Below are 22866 nucleotides of genomic sequence, written 5' to 3' on the forward strand. Positions count from 1 at the left end.
CAAATAGCGTAGTGGGCACCATTTGCGTTCCTTTTTTTTTGCCTTTTTAGCCTACGTAAATATTTACATAAGCTATTACGGCGGGGGGGGGGGAAGGAACGCAAATAGTGCCCACTACGCTATTTGCATTCCCCTTTTTTTCACCGTAATAGCTTACATAAATATTTACGTAGGCTAAAACAGCGAAAAAAGGGAATGCAAATGGTGGCCGCCGTAGCCGCCGCCATTTGCGTATGCTGTTTGTTTGTTTTTTTAGCTTGCTGTGATAGGCTACGTAATTATTTATGTAGCCTATCACAGCTATGATGAGGAAGTGAATGGCGGCCGCAGGGTGGCCTCCTTTCGCAAGTCAGCATGGACAGCAGCAGGTAAGTGCTCCGTTTCGCACGCCTTTTGTGGGGGGGGGGCGCGGGGGCTTCATTCCACCATGGATTTCGGGGGGCTGAATGCACTGGCATTCGGCCTCACCGAGATCCATGGCGGAGTTCTCTGACATCTCTAGCAGGTTAATGATAAACCCCACACCAACCTGGTCCGTCAGGAAATCCTCAGGCTGGAGGTGCATGTACAGCTCTGACTGGGTGTGGAAAATGCAAAAGAGCCCCTTCTCACCTGAAAACCTGTCCAGCAAGACCACCAGGCACTTGCATCAGAGGGGACTGGGGGCGGAACGGGCTGAGCAGCAGCCTACAAGGCTTGAACGGCGGTCGTCAATTGGGTGACTTGCTCATGCAGCGCCTGGTTCTCCTGTGTCAGAGTAGTCAAAATCTGCTCCATGGCACTGTCCCAGAATCAGTCAGAGGAAAAGAAAAGGAATGGAGATCAAGCTGTCAGGAGCACCCTTGCTGCCTTCTGAAATCCTCAAGTAGCCAGAATCAACACACAGATGATAGGGATCTTTTCCAAGGCTTTATTTCCATTCAACCTAATGACACTTACAGATGCTAATTGCATGAGCCTAATGAGGGAAACAAAAGAGCTGCCTACTAGAGGTTTCTAGCCTTAGTGAATCAGTTGATCTCTGTTTGGAGGGTAAAGGCAGGAAGCCTCTGAACTTAAGGGCTAGGAGGTGAAAGTCCACCCCTTTCCCATGGGGCATTGGGGAGCAGCTGTTGTCATCGCGCCAAGCGGGCTGAGTGCCTCCTCTTGGCGCCCTCCTTCTCCTGCTTGTCCCTACGTCGGCACCTAGCATCCTGAAGCTCCAGTTGTCCCTCCCCCTGCCTGCCAGGGTCGCTACCACACTCAGGAATGTGATCAGGGAGGGGCTTTGTCTCCGGTGGCACCTCGGAACAGTGCACGGGTTCCTCTCCCATGGTTTCTATCTCTTCCTCAGAATCAGAACTGCTTTCATAGAATCATAGAATAATAGGGTTGGAAGGGGCCTGTAAGACCATTGAGTCCAACCCCCTGCTCGATGCAGGAATCCAAGTCAGAGCATCCCTGACCGATGGCTGCCCAGCCTCATCTTGAATGCCTCCATTGTGGGAGAGCCCACCACCTCCTTAGGTAATTGGTTCCTTTATCATATTGCTCTAACAGTCAGGAAGTTTTTCCTGATGTTCAGCCGGAATCTGGCTTCCTGTAACTTGAGCCCATTATTCCATGTCCTGCACTCTGGGATGATCAAGAAGAGATCCTGGCCTTCCTCTCTGTGACAACCTTTCAAGTACTTGAAGAGCACTATCATATCTCCCCTCAGTCTTCTCTTCTCAAGGCTAAACATGCCCAGTTCTTTCAGTCTCTCTTCATAGGGCTTTGTTTCCAGTCCCCTGATCATCTTTGTTGCCCTTCTCTGAACCCTCTCCAGTTTGTCTGAATCCTTCTTAAAGTGTGGTGCCCAGAACTGGACACAGTACTCCAGATGAGGCCTAAGCAGTGCTGAGTAGAGGGGAACTAGTACTTCCTGGGATTTGGAAGCGATGCTTCTATCAATGCAACCCAAAAGAGCATTGGCCTTTTTTGCAGCCACATCATATTGTTGGCTCATATCCAGCTTGTGATTGACAACAATTCCAAGATCCTTCTCACTTTGTAGTGTTGCTGAGCCACATATCCCCGATCTTGTAACTGTGCATTTGGTTTCTTTTTCCTAGGTGCAGAACTTGGCATTTATCTCTATTAAATGTCATTCTGTCATTTTCTGCCCAGCACTCCAGTCTATCCAGATCACTTTGAATTTTGTTTCTGTCTTCCAAAGTATTAGCTATCCAGCCCAATTTTGTGTGATCTGCAAATTTGATCAGAATTCTCTGCACCTCCTTCTCCAAGTCTAGGGATGTATGAAACTCATTTACCATTCCGCAGAATTTTTCGCGATGGGGGGGAGGCACTCCGTCCCTTCCCCCGGAATCCTCGATGGGGGGTGGGATGCGATCCAGTCCTCCCTCCTGGAATCCTGCCCGGTGCTGTGAATCCGTAGTGGGCACTATTTGCATTCTTTTTTTTTTCTTGCCGTACTAGCCTACGTAAATATTTACGTAGGCTAGAACAGTGAAAAATAGGGAACGCAAATGGCGGCCACCGTAGCTGCCGCCATTTGCATACGCTGGGTTTTTTTGGGGGGTTAGCCATGATAGGCTACGTAAATACTTACATAGCCTATCACAGCTACAAGGCAGCAGCCCGGCCGCCGCCGCCACATCTACTGCATCCGCCCCAGGAAAGTTCCATCCCTGGGGATTCTGCGGGGGGCCGGGGGGGCAGGAGGCCATTCCGCCACAGATTCTGGGGGGCCGGATTCTATAGATCCCTATCCAAGTCATTAATAAATGACTTGAGCACTGGGCCCAGGACTGAGCCCTGCGGTACCCCACTCGTTACCTCTCCCCAGCTTGAGAAGGTCCCATTGATAAGCACTCTTTGAGTCCGATTCTGTAGCCAACTGTGGATCCACCGGATCGTTGTTTCATCTGGCCCACTTTGAGCTAGTTTGCTCATCAGGATATCATGGGGCACTTTGTCGAAAGCTTTGCTGAGGTCAAGGTATATTATGTCCACAGCATTCCCACAGTCCACAAGGGAGGTTACTTGATCAAAAAACGAGATCAGATTCATCTGGCAGGACTCGTTTTTGACAAATCCATGTTGGCTTCGAGTAATCACTGCATTGTTTTCAAGGTGCTTCCAGATGGATTGCTTTATCATCTGTTCCAGAATTTTCCCTGGGATTGATGTCAGACTGACTGGTCTGTAGTTCCCAGGTTACTCCTTTATACCATTTTTGAAGATAGGGACAATATTAGCCCTCCTCCAGTCATCTGGCACTTCCCCCGTCCTCCATAATTTCTCAAAGAGAATAGACAGTGGTTCTGAGAGCTCTTCTGCCAGTTCCTTTATTACTCTACGATGCAGTTCATCTGGCCCTGGAGATTTGAACTCATTCAAAGTAATTAGGTGTTCCTTGACCATATGCCTATCGATCTCAAGCTGCACTCCTGCCCTTTCAGCCTGTACTTTGCCTTTGCCAGGGGGCTCATAGACCCTCTTTTGGGAGAAGACTGAGCCAAAGTAGGAATTGAGCACCTCTGCCTTTTCTTTGTCATCTGTTATCATTTTGCCATCTTTATTTAATAGCTGAACCACCATTTCTTTCCTCTGCCTTTTACTATGCACGTAGCTGAAGAAAGCCTTTTAGCTGCTTTTAGCATCCCTCGCTAACCTCAGCTCATTCTCAGCTTTAGCCTTCCTGACGCCATCCCTGCAATTCTGTGCCACCTGCCTGTACTCTTCCTTTGTTACTTGGCCTTCTTTCCACTTCCTATATGTGTCCTTTTTTTGTTTTCAGGTCATCTCTAAGCTTTTTGTGATGCCACATTGGCTTCTTCTGTTGTCTTCCCCCTTTTCTTCTTGTTGGAATCATTTGTAATTGTGCCTTGAGAATTTCCTTCTTTAAAAGCTCCCACCCATCTTGGACTTCTTTTCTTGTTAGTGTCGCTTGCTATGGGACCTTACTGATCATTGTTCTGAGTTTATTAAAATCAACTTTCTTAAAATCCAGGGTACGCGTCTGGCTACACTTGGCTTTTGCTTCCCTTAGAACCAAGAATTCAAGTACAACATGGTCACTTTCCCCCAGAGTTCCTGTAACTGCTACTTTATCCACTAAGTCATCTCTGTTGATTCAAATCAAGGATAGCCGATCCTCTAGTTCCTTCCTCTACTTTCTGTAGGAGGAAGTTATCCGCCACACAAGTCAGGAATTTCCTGGATGGGCCATGTTTTGCAGAATTTGCAGGCTGTCCTCCAGTCTCATCCGCAAGTACCTGGAATTGGTTCCACAGCTCCACTGCTTCCACTGGTGCAGAGAGGCGTCTAGCACATGGCCAGAGCTTTCGGGCTGTATGGGCTCCGATCCAACCCTGACACTGCGATAGAGAAGGTGGTGGCAGCGCAGCAGCAAAGGAGGAGGTGGCCCAGGTAAAGAGCTGGGGGGGTTGCATGGGGGCATCAGGGAGGGACCTGAAGCAGGGTTCACCATCCAAACCCTGTTTTGGGTTCGGGGCCGAGGTGGGTCGGGGGCCCCCAAATCTGCCCGAGCCAAATTGGGCCCACCTCAGAAGCCGCTTTGCGGCTTCCAAGTTGGATTGGGGGGTCTCTGCACAGCCCTAAATAAAACTGTGCTATAAACACAATAAAGCAGATCACAAGCTGGCCAGCATGAAATTAGGGTTGGCAGAGAATTTCTCCACGAATCTTCGGGAGGCCGAGTGCCGATGCATTCGGCCCCCTGAAAGTGTTGGGGAAATTCTCCGCCAGCCCCCTGCCCCCCCCGGATGGGACTTACCTTCGGTGAATGTGCCTCTCGGCGACGGGTCCCGGCGGTGGTTCGGCGGGGGCGGGGGCGGCGGCCAGTCTCCCGACCGGCTGCCGCCGCTGCCATTGCAAAAAAAAAGGAAAGTAAAAAAAACAACAACACACACCCGTGATAGGCTACGTAACGATTTACGTAGCCTATCACGGCTAGATTTCCAAAGTTAGCCATGATAGGCTACGTAAATCGTCACGTAGCTTATCACGGGTGACTTTGGGGGGGGGAAAGTGCGTACACAAATGGCGGCGCCCATGGGGCGCCGCCATTTGCGTTCCTTATTTTGGCACATCTAGTCTACGTAAGAAAGGAGTACAACAAGGCTGCATATTGTCACCCTGCTTATTTAACTTATATGCAGAGTACATCATGAGAAATGCCGGGTTGGATGAATCAGAGGTCGGAATTAAGATTGCTGGGAGAATTATCAACAACCTCCGATATGCAGATGATACCACCCTAATGGCAGAAAGTGAAGAGGATCTCAAGAGCCTCTTGTTGAGGGTGAAAGAGGAGAGTGCAAAAGCTGGTTTGAAACTCAACATTAAAAAAACTAAGTTCATGGTATCTGGCCCCATCACTTCCTGGCATATAGAAGGGGAAGAAATGGAAGCAGTGACAGATTTTACTTTCTTGGGCTCCAAGATCACCACAGACGGTGACTGTAGCCATGAAATTAAAAGACGCTTGCTCCTTGGGAGGAAAGCTATGGCAAACCTAGACAGCATAGTAAGAAGCAGAGACATCACCTTGCCAACAAAGGTCCGTCTAATCAAAGCTATGGTTTTCCCAGTAGTAATGTATGGCTGTGAGAGCAGGACTATAAGGAAGGCTGAGCGCCGAAGAATTGATGCTTTCGAACTGTGGTGCTGGAGAAGACTCTTACGAGTCCCCTGGACTGCAAGGAGGTCAAATCAGTCAATCCTCAAGGAAATCAACCCTGAGTACTCATTGGAAGGACAGATACTGAAGCAGAAGCTGAAATATTTTGGCCACCTAATGCGAAGAGAAAACTCTCTGGAAAAGACCCTGATGCTGGGAAAGACTGAAGGCAAAAGGAGAAGGGGACGGCAGAGGATGAGATGGCTAGATAGCATCACCGATGCAATGAATATGAACCTGAGCACACTCCGGGAGAGTGCTCAGGACAGGAAGGCCTGGCGTGCTATGGTCCATGGGGTCACGAACAGTCGGACACGACTGAACGACTGAACAACAACAGCAAGTCTACGTAAAGATTTACGTAGACTACGGTGAAAATAAGGTAACGCTATTTGCGTTGCCCTTATTTTCGCCGTAGTCTACGTAAATCTTTACGTAGACTAGACGTGCCAAAATAAGGAACGCAAATGGCAGTCCCCATGGGAGCCGCCATTTGCGTACACACTTTTTTTTTTCAAAGTCACCCGTGATAGGCTATGTGACGATTTATGTAGCCTATCATGGCTGACTTTGGAAATCTAGCCGTGATAGGCTACGTAAATCGTTACATAGCCTATCATGGGTGTGTGTGTTTTGGGGTTTTTTTTACTTTTTTTTTTGCGGCTGGGTAGATGGGGCGCTCCTACCCAGCCTGAATTTTGCCGGTGAGGGATGGGGCGCCTCCCCCCCGGCCTGAATTTCGGCTGGGCGAGGCGGGGCGCCTCCCCTCCCTCGCCTGAACTTCGGGGGAAGAACCAAAGCGCCTCCCCCCCACCGCGAAGCAAGCTGCGGGACGAGGTAAGTCCCTTTCGTCCATCCCTACATGAAATAAATTACCAGCATTTAACATTAAACCCATGTCAAAGATGCTGGGGGGAAAAATGTATTACCCAGTGCACTGTAGCAGAGTGCCTGACAACTAGGAATGGACAGACTCATCTCTGTCCACAGTCACCCGGCAGTCACCAAACCACCACTGCCACCCGTGTCTGCCCACCGCGCAAGCCCCTGCACGGTTCAGCGAACACCTGGCGAGTACTGCAGGGCTGCCTGTCCCCTTAGCAATCTGCCACTTTGTGTAAAAATGGCAGTTTGGGTTTCTCCGTAAAGGTAATGTTGCGTAAATGGTGTTCATAAAGGGAGCATTTATGTAACATTACAGGCGTAAATGGTCCACTTAGGCATGCGATGTTGCATGAACAGCCCCTTTACTGCCACCATTTATTATCATTATTATAATTAATTAATTAAATTATTATTATTATTATTATTATTATTATTATTATTATTTACTGAGTCACCGCCACCCAATAAGTGGCTGCTTGGTAAGCGGGGTCTGGGTGGCCGAGCGGGGGTGGGGAGTCCACAGGATTCTACCCCCCTCTCGGACTCCCATGACATCTCTACTGACAATTCCCTTCCTTCTCCTGCTGTCACCAGAGCAACGGAGGCAAGTACCAGTTATGTGAGGAGATGCTGGATGCTCAATGTAGGTTAGGGGAGGGATCATACCCTGTCATGCTCCCAGTGGCATCATTGTGGGGTGCAACAGGATCCAAAATATACTCTGGCCAGAACTGGGTTCAAAAGAACCAAGCTATTTTCAGAATTTGGAGATGACAGTTCATTTCATTTTTATTTATTACATTTCTACACCACCCAGTAGTTGACGCTTTTTAGAGCCCAGCTCAGAGGCTGACTAGGGGGAGTCTGGCCATCGCTAGTTGCAAGGGTTGTAGATGTGTGCAGATATATGCCTGCAAGCCCCAGTGAAAATAATGTGACCCACACAAACTCTGCTGTTCTGGAAGCCTTATGTGGGAAAGATAACTATTCTATCAAATGTAAGACAGCCAAGTCTCCATATTATATTATGAATTTGACTCTAGGTCATCAGTGTCTTTATATAGTTGCATGAAATGTTTCTGAAGAAATAAAAAAAGTTTCCCCATTGTGCATTGTTTGTTTTCTTTTCCCCCAGCAGGGACCGCTGATGCTAATGGACTCACAGCAGTATACCCTACCTCGGTTATTACAGGTCTAATTCAGTCATTAACATTTCATTAACAGACTAGCCTCCTAGCTGCTTCCATGCCTGTCTAGATATTGATGAGCTCCCTAGTATAAGAAACTGGTCATTAAGGTGGCTTAAAGGGTTTATTAAAAATACCGGTGTGCGCGCATGTTGCATAAATGTACATATCACTTGACAACAGACACGGGACAAATTAAAAGCACCTCCTTTCCTATTTTGCCTCTTTTGATCAACCTATTTCTCACACTGGGAATTGTATTTATGGGAGGTATGCAAATAATTTCGAAGCAGAACCCTTTAATCCCACAAAGAGTTTAAAAATAAGGGCTCTGTCCAGAGACAGGTGGTTTTCAAATCTCAGGCGTGCTGGCTCCAATGTGCTCCATATTGCAGGCAATTTACTGTGTTCCAGAGAACTCAGTGTGACTCAATAAGAGGCACTGAGTACTGCACCAGCACCTATCTGCATTGATCTATCCCACATCACCATAGTCCTGCTTTATGTTGCATTTTTTGGTCTCTCCGGGTTGAACTGGCTTATGAGTGCTTGCTTGCTTGCTTGCTTTATTTATTTCCTCCCTTTTTTCCTCCAAGGAACTCAAGGCAGCGTACATAATCCCCCTCCTCTCCATTTTATCCTCACAACAACAACCCTGTGAGGTAGGTTGGGCTGAGAGTCTGTGACTGGCCCAAAATCACCCAGTGAGCTTCCATGGCCGAGTAGGGACTAGAGCCCCGATCTCCCGGCTCCCAGTCCAACACTCGAACCACTACACCACACTGGCGTGCACGACGTGTATTTCACCCCCAACAGGAGTGGGGAATCTGCAACCCTCCAGATGTTGTCAGCATGGCTAGCCAGCATAGCTAATGGTGAAGGATGATGGGAGTTGCAGTCTGAGAACATCTGGAGGACCACATGTTCCTTATCCCTGACTTAGAGCCCTCAAAAAAGGGTGCATCATATCTTATCTTTCTTTTGTGAGCCGCCCAGAGAACTTGTGTTATTATGGGCCAGCTATATAAATACAGTCATTAAAATAAAATAATAGGAATATGACTTTGTGGGTATTGCTAATTTGATAGTATAATTATGATGGCAATATAATGTTATTAAGCTCTCCCATATTGCACAGTAAATGGAACTTAGATTGAGGCAATACAATTTATTTCAATTCTATTACAATATCTTTATTGTATTTGTTTTGCAATGGCATCCACAGCAAAGAAACATCCTGGAAAGAAATGTTGGATGATTCCAGTAAACCATACAGAAAATCACATCATAATGAAAGTGCATGTGTGCTCTTGTCAGTTGCCCTCTGTTTCAAACACACCTGCAAGTGGTTTGGCCTCTTAAGGCAAACAAAATGCTCTCTAACAACAGTAGGATTAGAAAATAGTAAATGTGAAAATCCCTAGAGCAGCTTTCCCCAACCTGATGCCTTCCAGGTGTTTTGGGCTCCAACTCCCATCTGTCCCATCCGGCATGACTAATGGTCAGGAATGTTGGGAGTTGTAGTCCAAAACATCTGGAGGGCACCAGGTTGGGGAAAGCTGCCCTAGAGCATGCTCCTGTCATCCATTCAGCATTCTTCTTACAGGACTCTTCATGACTCCTGCTTTATAAATGGGGCTGTAATAAATATTATTGATCCTGACTTCATATTTTCAGGGATCACACAGCCTTAGTCAGTCATTACTTTGCCAGGCTGACATGTAAATAGGTCTCTCCTTATTATGAAACCCCAAAGCTTATTAACTTGATAAAACAGGGCTATGTTTGAGAAATCCAGGGGGAAATAGGCTCCATGGCTGCTAATACAAATGGGCTCAAATCTTTCTTTTTCTCCCCCTCTTCTGTAGAACTGCCACACGTATATAATGCTAACACATATAGTCGACTTACTTAACAAGAGAAAGAAGAAGTGGGCATGGGCAGGGGAATCATGTGAATTACTGGAAAAAGTGTGTCGAAGCCTCATCTGAACAGATTTGGGTACTATCCTTTTTCTCTGTCAGCATAAACAAAAATGAAGTAACAAACCAAGACAAGGGGGCAATCTACATTACAACTTTAAACTGGTTTCAAACCTGTTTTTAGCGATTACAGCTACCAAAGACAGGAATTCTGGGAATTGTAGCTCTAGGAAGTAGAGCCGCTTGGGCAGGGGACAGGGGTCTCTAGCAAAGAATTCTCAGTACCCTCATGAAACTGCAGGATCCCTTTAGATAAACCGGTTTGAAACCAGTTTAAAGTTGTAATGTAAATTGCCCCAAGGAGCGAAAAACAACCAGTCAGCTAAAATGTCATGACTTGCTTCTCCACAGGTGTCATCCAGACTTCACTGAAATGGCACATGGCTTTGATATTCTCATCAGGAAAAGTGTTTACTCCTTTTGGCCATAAACAGTATCCTAGACCTCGCAGATAAGAGTGTGCAATGCAAGGATAGTATAGTTTGAACAATGCATGTTTCCACTGATAGGGTGGTTTGCAAGGAGACAATATTTAGAACAAACACTGCTGTATTATCCTGGATTCTTACTAATGGCTAGGTTAGCATCTGAGAGACCTACTATGCACTGATAGTCTAAAGAAAATTATAGGGATGTACGAAACACATACCTGGCTCCACGCCGGGCAATCTGTGGGGGGGGGAGGCACTCCGTCCCTCCCCCCGGAATCCTCAACGGGGGGAGGCAATCCGGTTCTCCCCCCTGGAATCCTGCCCAGCCAGCTCCGGCTGCCCACAGCCAGACATCCAGCCGCTGGGAAGCCCTGCAGGGACGCAAATGGCGGCTGTCGTAGCCGCTGCCATTTGCGTCCCTGTATTGAGCTGTGATAGGCTATGTAAATATTTACGTAGCCTATCATGGCAGGGGGAAAAACCCCAGCATATGTAAATGGCGGTAGCTGCCGCCATTTGTGTACGCTGGGTTTCCCCCCCCCCCCCGCCGTGATAGGCTACGTAAATACTTACGTAGCCTATCATGGTTATGAAGACAAAGCAAATGGCGGCCGCAGGACGGCCGCCATTCACAAAGCAGCGCAGATGGGAGCAGGTAAGTGCTCCATCCCGCGTGCCTTTCGTGGGTTGGTGGGGCGGGGGCTTCATTCCGCGATGGATTTTGGAGGGCCGAATGCACTGGGATTCGACCTCGGCCTCACCGAGATCCATCGTGGAATTCTCTGACATCCCTAGAAAATGAAGAAGTCCAGCTTTGTCTCCCAACTTGTTTCAATTGCCACACTGTTGTGGCATTTTATTAGTAGTGACTAGGTTTGGGTGAGCATTTTGTTCAGTTCTGACAATTTACCAAAATTTGCAAAGCTCTTCATATCTGGGACAAAAAGAAATTGACAATTAAAAACATCTCAAGTTTTTTCACTCCCAAATATAAACTTTGCGAATTTTGGTAACGTGAGAGAAAGAAACTGAAACTGACAAATTTGTCCACCCAGGCCCAGGGCTTTGAGTGCCTCGCTCTTCAAAGTCTGTGTCTGAATCCCTGTGTATTCATTCATGTTAGTGCTGAATTAGGGTTGTCATCTCTTTTTTGCTGACACTGACAGGCTCCTCATCTTTAAGAGCTATATGGCAGGCAGATATATCATGGTCCTCTCCATTCTGGAAATAGCTGTACCTATTGAATTTGGCTGGTGCAGATGGGTGAGAATTTCATTTCAGTTTGTTTTTTAATAAAAACTTTACTAAAATTTGCAACATTTGGGAGTGAAAGAACTTGAGATATTAAAAGCACCAATGCGGAAGAAAGGTGAACTGCCAGATTAACCCATCCCTATTAATAACCTTAGAGAACAATGCTATGGCCCCTAGACAGCATCTGAGGGGCTGGGCTGTAGGATGCTGGGGATCCCCACTGCCAAGCCATAGACAGAGCTACTGCCTGGGGGGGGATCCAAGTGGAGATTCTCCTCCCATGACTCTCAGCCATTGTAGAAAGCTCTGTAGTGGCTCCTCTCCCAAGGTCAGTATTGCAACAAGGGATGGGCGAAAGTCCCTTACCTGTTCTCGAAGCTTGCTTCGTGGTGGGGGGGAGGCGCTTTGGTTCTCCCCCCGAAGTTCAGGCGAGGGGGGGGAGGCACCCCACCTCACCCAGCTGAAATTCAGGCCAGGGGGGAGGCGCCCCATCCCTCACCGAAGAAATTCAGGCCGGGTAGAAGCGCCCCGTCTACCTGGCCGTGAAAAAAAAAGTAAACACACACACACACACACACACACACGTGATAGGCTACGTAATGATTTATGTAGCCTATCATGGCTAGATTTCCAAAGTCAGCCATGATAGGCTATGTAAATCATCACGTAGCCTATCATGGGTGACTTTGGGGAAAAAAAAAAAAAGTGCGTACGCAAATGGCGGCTCCCATGGGGACCGCCATTTGCGTTCCTTATTTTGGTATGTTTAGTCTACGTAAAGATTTAGCGTTCCCTTATTTTCACCGTAGTCTACGTAAATCTTTATGTAGACTGGACGTGCCAAACTAAGGAATGCAAATGGCGGCGCCCCATGGGCGCCGCCATTTGTGTACGCATTTTTTTTTCCAAAGTCACCCATGATAGGCTACATGACAATTTACATAGCCTATCACGGCTGACTTTGGAAATCTAGCCGTGATAGGCTACATAAATCGTTACGTAGCCTATCATGGGTGTGTGTGTGTGTGTTTTTACTTTACTTTTTTTTTCGCGGCCGGGGAGACGGGGCGCTCCTCCCCGGCCTGAATTTCGGTGGTGAGGGATGGGGCGCCTCCCCCCTGGCCTGAATTTCGGCCGGGCGAGGCGGGGCGCCTCCCCCCCCTCACCTGAACTTCGGGGGGAGAAGCGAAGCGCCTCCCCCCCACCGCGAAGCAAGCTGCAGGACCAGGTAAGTCCCTTTCATCCATCTCTAACTAAAATGAGCTGGGATTACTAAGAATCCAAACTGTGGAATCCACTCTGGAATGACCCCCAGGCTGCATGGAGTCTAGGGATGTCCATGGAATCTGCCACGGAGTCAAATGAGGCAGAATTCCATTCAACCCTAACCCCACCACCCTGCAAAGTCGGAGTGGACTGGATCCTACCTGCCTCCGGTGGGTCGTGTCCGTCTGCTGCGATCCGCCATCCGTCCGCCGCTGCTCTGAGGACACAAATGGCATCCGGCATGGCCGACGCCATTTGCATCTGGGCTGTTAAATTTGATAGGCTACATAAATATTTACGTAGCCTATCACGACAAAGAGCAGGGATGCAAATGGCGTCCGCTACACCATTTGCACCCCTGCTTTAGCCGTGATAGGCTACGTAAGTGTTTACGTAGCCTATGCCTAACACGGCAGCTAACAGCGCGGACGCAAATGGCATCCGCTATGCTGGATGCCATTTGTGTCCAGGGCCCAGCAGCAGATGGAAGTCCGGCTGCGGGCAGGCCTGGCCAGTGGCTCCGCAGACTCGCCATGGAGCAGAGCCAGCCAAGCCAGATTCTGGGGGGGGGAGGACCAGATCGCCTCCCCCCTGCCCACGGACCAAATCGGAACAAGGTAAGTGGGTTTCGCACACCCCTAATGGCGTCTGTAGACTTTCTGGCTTTTTGTTTGTTTTTTACTTTCCCAAAATTTATGTATATCTATTCATATGAAAATAAACACATTTCTGCTGAGAAAAAGTTGAATGGAATGGGGGACCATACGTTAAATGTTATGCACAAAGGTAAATTATGTAAATTGCTACAAAACCTCCTATGTAATTTTTTGCGTGTTTTTCCTAGGGATGTACGAAAGTCACTTACCTGGTCTCGCAGCTTGCTTCGCAGTGGGGGGGAGGCGCTTCGCTTCTCCCCCCGAAGTTCAGGCTGAGGGGGGGAGGCTTCCCGCCTCACCCGGCCGAAATTCAGGCCGGGGAGAAGTGCCCTGTCTCCCCGGCCGCGAACTTCAAAAGGAAAGTAAAAAAAAAAAAATGCCCTGTGATAGGCTACGTGACAATTTACGTAGCCTATCACGGCTAGATCTGCAAAGTCAGCCGTGATAGGTTACATTAATCGTCACATAGCCTATCATGGGTGACTTAAAAAAAAAAAAGCGCATACGCAAATGGCGGCCCCCATAGGGAGCTGCCATTCGCGTTCCTTATTTGGTCGCTGTAGTCTACGTAAAGATTTACGTAGACTACGGCGAAAATAAGGGCAACGCAAATAGCATTCGGGAAAGGTAAGTCCCATCCTGGGGGGGGGGGTGCGGGGGGTGGGGGGTGTGGAGAATTTCTCCCCAAAACTACTTCGGGGGGCCGAATACGTTGGCACTTGGCCCCCCGAAGTTTCGGTGAGAAATTCTCTGACACCCCTAGTTTTTCCGCATGATGAAAAAGATTTTTTTCGCATACTTCTGTGAGCAAATGATAGAACAAAAGGTGCCTGACAACCTGCGAAACACAAATGGAACAGATTTTACAGTCTGTAGATCCCTACTTCTGAGTAGATATTTACACAATTTCATTGTTACATGTGCCATCTCATGCATGCCTGAACCTCCTGAGAGGAACCAGAGATACTAAGGACAACTTCTTGTACTCAGAGGCAGATTTCAGAGTGCAACATACACATGCATGGTATCATTTATGAATGGATCAGCTGACAAAATGCATGCAAACAATGACTAAGGAAAACGTATGATGGTTTATATGGTTTTATACTCAGAAATTTGTTCCTGAGTCAATGGTGGTACCATGAAAAAAAAAAATACGGATGGCACTGAAGGAGGAAAGTGTATTTCTGGGGTGTGACCTTGGACCAACATTAGATTTCTGAATATAAATAATGGTATATTTCACGTTAACATTCTCATATATTCCTAAATATATTCTCTCTGAAATGCATCCTATTTATTTAAATGGCATTAACTTTCAAGTAAGCATGAGCTAAGCAAGCTTCCAGTCCATTTCTGAGCCCAATTCAAAGTGTTGGTGTTGACCTTTAAAGCCCTAAATGGCTTGGGAGCAGAGTACCTATAGGCACGTCTCCTCTTGCATGTGTCCAACTTTGACCCTCAGGTCATCTTTAGAGGTTCTCCTCCAGGTGCTCCTGCCAAAGGAAGCTAGGCAGGTGGCTACAAGAGAGAGGGCCTTCTTAGTGGTGCCACCCCAGTTATGGAATAATCTCTCCAAAGAGCTTCGCCTGGCACCTACGTTGTTATCTTTTTGGTGCCAGGCAAAGATGTTTCTTTTTTCCCAGGTACTTTAGAGACCTAGTTCTAGGTTATTATGACGGTTTTATTGATTGCTGTGCTGTTTATTCTTTTGCGTTATATTGTATTTTATTATTTTAAATATTTGTATTGTGTTGCATATTTTAACTCTTCTATGGCATTTTCGTTTTTTAAACTGTTTGTAATCCACCCACAGAACACTACTTATTGGGCAGATTAGAAATATAATAAATACAAAAAATAAAAATAAAATAAGCATGCTCAGGATTGCAGTGTTATTTTAATTTCCAGTTATACCATTTATGTGAAAAGTGTGTTTCCTTCCAGTAACGGCAGGGGTCCAGCAATGGGGGAGGGCACTCTCCCCCCACTCCCCACTAGTACCACCTATGTCCTAAGTACAACATGCTCCTAACCAAACTAAGCAATTAGTCCCATATGTGCATTCACTGACCCTCTTGTTCATTGCACCTCTTCCATCACAGTGCTAATTTAGAGTACTGCATTTATCTACATTTACAGAAATTCAGTAATGTGAGCAAGCATATAGTTTTCACCAGAGTGGGTGAATGTAGCCTAGCCTTTAGAACTGTACGTGTTTGGGCAGCTACACTGGAAAGAGAAAAACATGAGACAGGAAAAATAAGCAGGCTAGTGGAGCACCAGCATTTAAACTGACAAGCGGCCCAACCCTATCTATGCATTTTTGGAGTAAATCCCATGGACTTCAATGGCACTTATTCCCAAGGAAGTCTGCATTCAATTGCAGCCTAACACTGTAGGCTGTTACGTTCACCATAAAGACTCTGAACAGTCAACAGTGCAAGCTTATATAAAATAAGGTTAGCCTCATTTGTATTTATGCATCTCAAGCTTTTTTGAATCTATGAAATTGCTGCCATGTACTTCAAAGATCCCTTTCAGATAATGGTGGTGTTACAAATGTGGTATGTCATAGAACTGCAACAGACATTTCTAGGCACAAAATAATGATCTAGACATGGATTACCATTGCTGAAGGGGGATGGGATGGCATTGAAAGGTCAGGGGTTCCAGCCAAAACCGCTGCTGTTTAAATAAGGGATGGCGTGTCCTGTTTGGCATGGCTTCACCCAGATGGCTTAGCTGTAGGGGCAAAGCTGTTGGACCAGGCCATTTGGGGGTTTGAGAATGGGAATGGAAAGAATTAGTTTAAAATTATGGCAGAGCTGTGGCCATCAGCTTGGTACAGATAATGCCAGCCAGTTGAGTGGTGTTGTTTCTGTTTGCAGATGCCAAGCCCTTGATGGTAATGAGCTTAGGGATGGCAGAGAATTCCACCATGGACTCCAATGAGGCCAGAATCTGGCCCCCAGGAGTCCATGGTGGAATGGAACACTTACCTCCGCCTCCCTGCGGAATCCTCTTCAGCTGGCTCCTCCGGCTCCGGATTGCCAGTGATACAGCCACCATGCCATATCGCTGGCTGAAGGGGATTGACTGAGGACGCAAATGGTGTCCAGGATGCCATTTGCGGCCGTAAAGGTCTTAGTTTAAGGTGAATGCAGCCGTAAATGGCTGCATTTAGCTTAAACTAAGACCTTTATGGCCGCAAATGGCGTCCTGGACGCCATTTGTGACCCTGCTTTTCATTCACGCGATAGGCTACGCAAATATTTGTGTAGCCTATCACATAAAACAGGGATGCAAATGGTGTCCTGGAAGCCATTTGCGGCCCTGTTTTTTCACGCATTAGGCTACGCAAATATTTGTGTAGCCTATCGTGTGAAAAAAAAGCAGGGATGCAAATGGCATCCAGGATGCCATTTGCGGCCATAAAGGTCTTAGTTTAAGCTAAATGCAGCCATTTACGGTTCATTCACCTTAGACGAAGACCTTTACGGCTGCAAATGGCATCCTGGACGCCATTTGCATCTGCAGTCAATACCCCTCAGCCAGCAATACAGCATGGCAGCCGTATCACTGGCGCTTCGGAGCCGGCCGGTGGCTCCACGGAATTGACACAGAGCAGAGCCAGCTGAAGAGGATTCCGGGGGGAGGAACGGATTGCCTCCCCCCCATGGGTGGATTCCTCATGGACCGGTAAGTAGGGAATCCGCCCACCCCTAATTGAGCTTTAAAAAGCCTTGGCTGCAGGGTTAGTGGCAGAAAATGCACCCCTGTGACATCACATGAGGTTATGTCACTTTGTACCCATATCTTCTTGCCCCATGAAAAATGATTCATGTACGATGAGCCATTACTGGGTTTTGTAATAAATAAATAAATAAATAACAGAAGGAGAAGAAGGAAAAGAAAGTTGTCATTTGTACAACATTCAAAATGAGTCATGATTAGGGATGTACGAAAATCACTTACCTTTCAGGGATTATGCTGATGGGGGGGGAGGCGCTCCATCCCTCCCCCCGGAATCCCAGACGGGGGGGAGGAACTCCGTTCCTCCCCCCCCGGAATCCTGGCCGGCCAGCTGTGCTCCGCAGCGATTCTGCGGAGCCGCTGGCCGGCTCCGCCAGCAGCCGGACATCCAGCCGCTGGCTTGCAGGGACGCAAATGGCGGCGGCTGTAGCCGCCGCCATTTGTGTCCCTGCAGTCAGCCATGATAGGCTACGTAAATCTTTACGTAGCCTATCACGGCTGATTTTTTAAAAAAACCCACACATGCGCATATGCAAATGGCGGCGGCCATGGCCACCGCCATTTGCGTTCCTTATTTTGTCACGTCTTAGTCTACGTAAACATTTACGTGGACTAAGACGGCAAAAATAAGGGGAACGCAAATAGCGTAGTGTCTACACATGCCAAATAGCGTAGTGTCTACACGTGCCAAAATAAGGAACGCAAATGGCGGCGCCCATGGGCACCGCCATTTGCATACGTCCTTTTTTTTTTTTAAAGTCAGCCGTGATAGGCTACGTAAACATTTACATAGCCTATCACAGCTGACTGCAGGGACGCAAACAGCGGCAGCTATGGCCGCTGCCATTTGCGTCCCGGCAGGAGAGGAAGTTTCATGGCCAGAGGGACAGGGCACCTCTGCCCCCGGCCAGAATTTCGGGGGGAAGGGACGGGGCGCCTCCCCCCCAGCCAGAATTTGGGGGGGAGGGACGGAGCGCCTCCCCCCCAACGTGAATCAAGCTTCGGAATCAGGTAAGTGACTTTCGTACATCCCTACATTTTTCACCCCGCTCCCATGTCATCGATCCAATTATATGCAAATACAAGAGACCGGCTGTGCATGATGTTCCCAATAATAATTCCCTGCCCACCCCCCGAACTGGGGTTCTATGTGCACAGGCCCAGTCAGTAATAGCTAGAGGGATGGATGAATCGGTCAGTTTAGTTTTCTCCCACATTCAATTTTTTAAAAAATGTCAAGTCCTTTCCATCACGAATATGACGAAATTTGCAAATTTTAGTAATTCTTATCAAAAACAAACTGTAATGAAATCCTCATCTATAGTCAACTGCCAAATTCATTAGGTTACAGCTATTTGTACATGGAGAGGACCAGTGTTAAAGATGGGGAGCATGTCAGAAAAAAAGAGGTGGCAACCCTAATTCAGCACTAAGATGATTAACTCAGATGATTAATTCCTTCTTCCATTTACCATATCCCTAGGGATGAGGGAGAATTTCTCCCCGAAACTTCGGGGGGCCGAGCGCCAACATGTTCGGCCCCCCGAAGTAGTTTCGGGGAGAAATCCTCCGCACCCCCCCCGCACCCCGCACCCCCCGGGACGGGACTTACCTTTCCCGAATGTCCCTCCCGGCGGCGGGTCCCGGCGGCGGTTCGTCAGGTCTTCGACAGGGGCAGAGGCGGCAGCCGGTCTTTCGACCGGCTGCCACCGCCGCCATTCCAATAAAAGTTAAAAAAAAACCCCACCCCCGTGATAGGCTACGTGACGATTAACGTCACGTAGCCTATCACGGGGGCGTTTTTTTAAAAAACTTTTTATTTCGTGGCCGGGCGAGGCGCCTCCTCCCCGGCCTGAATTTCGGCCGGGCGAGGCAGGAAGCCTCCCTCCCCGGCCTGAACTTCGGGGGGAGCAGCGAGGCGCCTCCCCCCCACCGCGAAGCAAGCTGCGAGACCAGGTAAGTGGCTTTCGTGCATTCCTACATATCCCCTACACTTTTTTTTTGAGTTGCTACTAGCTATGTCTTTGAAGTAACATGTAGTTTGACCCTAAAACACACAGGAAACTGAGGATGAGTGGGATGAGAAGACTAGAGCTCCCATTTGAATTTATAAAGATTAATCTCAATGGACCTGATCCATAGTTCACCAGACATTTGTTTTAATGGAAAGGTAGGTGTAAATGAAACAAACAAATTAATGAAAATAAAAGGGAATTGTGTCTCTACAATGCCATTGCAGAATGCAATGAAAGAGAGTCCCTCTGGAAAAATGAAACATACCTCATTATTGCTAATATTAAAAGATGAGGATTGAATATTGGAATTTGGGGATTTTAAGCAAAAGATTGCATTATTCCAATATTTTTATTGTGTTATTCTGTTGAGTACCCTTACAAGAGACCCTGATATTAAAATTCATGACGCTGCCAAATTTCATAATTACTCATTGGTTGAAACTAATCTATTCACAATGCTTACCTTTGTGGCAAGCCTGGATTGATGTATTACAAATTCACTATTAAGTTCAGAACTGATTGCAAGCTTCAGAGCATGTGCAGTAATGTAGTACACAGATTCCCTGACCTTAAATTTTCAGTCATCCTGCCACCTAGACCCCTTAAAACCTACATGAAGCAGTCTCCTTAGCGGCTTCCCTCATCATCGCTATTGCTGCCACCGCAGTCTGGCTCCATGAGGAGGTGGCGGACTCTTTATACTGGTGATTGGTGATGGCAAGTGTACATCACATGATATCACCACACAGGCAGGCCATGTGAAAACAACCAATCAGAAAAGGGGCATAACATCGTGATGTATGACATCATGCCGCACCACACTATGTGATTCCAAACTACAGATCCCAAGATGCGCCTTGATGTTGCACATGTGCAAAAACCTGTATACACAGGATGAGATTTCATATTACAGGAGAACTCTCTGAGCCCACATGTACAAATACATTACTTTCTGAGTAAATAACGAATTCACTCGGGGTAAGTTCACCCATCACTAATTAAAATGCTACTGTATTTTTATTGACAATTTAAACATGCTAGTTTGCTCCAATTTAATTGCCTCCGAGTTTTTCTCCAAGCTAGTATTACTAATTCAAGGAAAACTAAGAAGTTATGCATGCACATCAGCACACCAGGAAGCCCATGTACTTCCCCATATAGCCAACCTTGGCCACAGTTTGCAAGTTACTTCTGTGTGCAGCTAAGATAGCCAGGGTGTGGGAAGGAGGAAGCGACACTGTTCCCCTCCCATGCACACAACTGTGCCTTCAGAATGATGGATCATGGGCACTGTTTGTATAATATACATTTAGTGTGTTGTTGAGCTTTAATGTATTTTGTATCATTGCTTGAACCTTTGGAATAAATCATAGGAGGAACAGTGATCACACATATGAGAAAGTGAGAAGAGTGAGAAGATACACAGGTTTCCCTCAGCAAGATGTGGTATTGTTGTTGGCCTGCTCCTAGGGATAAGGGGGAATTTTGTTCAGTTCACATTTTGATAAGGACTTACCAAATTTGCACTTCCTGAATCAATACGTGAACTGGAACAAACTTATTCTTGGGTATTAGTACTTCTCAGAATTTTGCAATGCATGATTTCTCTCAACAAAAATGTGTACAAAAAATGTGCATATTAGGGGGTAATACCCACAAAAAGCTTTATATAAAACTGCTTGGCAAATAATGTCTGTGTTAGGCAAAATAGTGTACAAAATGCCTATATTAGGAGAAATACACACCAAAATGCATACACAAAAGAAAATAGAAAACTGATGTGGAAAGTGAAGTGTGGAAAAAAGAGAAACTGAGAGGAACTGGAATAAATGGATAGATTTGTCCTTCTCTAGATTGCTGGGAGAATTATCAACAACCTCCGATATGCAGACGATACCACCCTAATGGCAGAAAGCGAAGAGGATCTCAAGAGCCTCTTGTTGAGGGTGAAAGAGGAGAGTGCAAAAGCTGGTTTGAAACTCAACATTAAAAAAACTAAGATCATGGCATCTGGCCCTATCACTTCCTGGCATATAGAAGGGGAAGAAATGGAAGCAGTGACAGAGTTTACTTTCTTGGGCTCCAAGATCACCGCAGATGGTGACTGTAGCCATGAAATTAAAAGACGCTTGCTCCTTGGGAAGAAAGCTATGGCAAACCTAGACAGCATAGTAAGAAGCAGAGACATCACCTTGCCAACAAAGGTCCCTCTAATCAAAACTATGGTTTTCCCAGTAGTAATGTATGGCTGTGAGAGCTGGACTATAAGGAAGGCTGAGCGCCGAAGAATTGATGCTTTCGAACTGTAGTGCTGGAGAAGACTCTTACGAGTCCCCTGGACTGCAAGGAGGTCAAATCAGTCAATCCTAAAGGAAATCAACCCTGACTGCTCATTGGAAGGACAGATACTGAAGCTGAAGCTGAAATATTTTGGCCACCTAATGCGAAGAGAAAACTCTCTGGAAAAGACCCTGATGCTGGGAAAGACTGAAGGCAAAAGGAGAAGGGGACGGCAGAGGATGAGATGGCTAGATAGCATCACCGATGCAATGAATATGAACCTGAGCACACTCCGGGAGAGTGCGCAGGACAGGAAGGCCTGGTGTGCTATGGTCCATGGGGTCACGAAGAGTCGGACATGACTGAACGACTGAACAACAACAACAACCTGTTCCCTCCCTAGGATAGAGCCCATCTACAGGCTTACTAGTCTCTGATTTCTCTGACAGCTGTACCTACAGATACATGTATGGGAGAAACAATAGGCCTAACCATGTACACCATCACAGGCTCGCCTGGTGGGAACGTGGGAGAGGGTCTTCTTGGTGGCTGCCCCAAGACTCTGGAACTCCCTTTCCAGGGAAGCAACAGTGGCACCTTCCTTGGTATGTTTCTGCAGGCAGGCAAGAAAGATTTTGTTCCAGCAGGCCTTTGGGGATAGATAGTCTGGACCTGTGAGAATATGATGGATGGGTACTATTGTTTATATTGTTGTTGTCTTTTTAAATTCTGATATTTTATACAATTTTAATATTATTGATGATTTAATTATATTTTTAACTTTTATATATTTCTATTTGTATGTTTTAACTGTTCAAGTTTTTAATGTTGTAAAGCTGCCTTGAGTCCCAGTATTGGGGAAAAGGTGGGATATAACAACAACAACAACAACAACACACCTGGAGAGGTTCTCGTTCTGGATCTTACATACTTGGGGTTGGGGTGGGGGATGCCTGATGATGTGGCCACGACAGAAGATTTCTCTCTCTAGCCCACTGATGAGGGTGCTCCAGTTAGATCTACACTACTGCTTTACAGCAGCATTGAAGTGCATGGATAACTGTTGGGGCACATTACACATTCGATATACTGCTTTTGTTGCATTATTTCCTGCTTTTTTATTCCACATCATTCAATATACTGCAACAGATGTCATTGTGTGTCCTGTGAGGTATAAATGTGCAAGAGGGATATAAGCATGATGGGATCGTAATGACAGGACACAAGCTGTAGATCTGGCCTCCATCAGAGCTGCCCTTAAATAGTCAGTGATCAGGGTGGCAATAAGTAACACAAGTGCAAACCTGGCTACCGCCATACTATGGTATCATTGCATAAATCAACAGTTGTACAAATGTGTTGCCAGTGATTTTACCATGGCTTCTGTTGCTTCTAGTTTTATTAAGCAACATTTAGTATTAGTATTAGATTTGTGTGCCTTGACTAATTCCCTAGGGTTCTATCC

Source organism: Heloderma suspectum, chromosome 1 (genome assembly GCF_057233095.1).
Source record: "Heloderma suspectum isolate Gila_16-S chromosome 1, 16-S_ref, whole genome shotgun sequence".
In the NCBI taxonomy this organism is placed as follows: Eukaryota; Metazoa; Chordata; class Lepidosauria; order Squamata; family Helodermatidae; genus Heloderma; species Heloderma suspectum.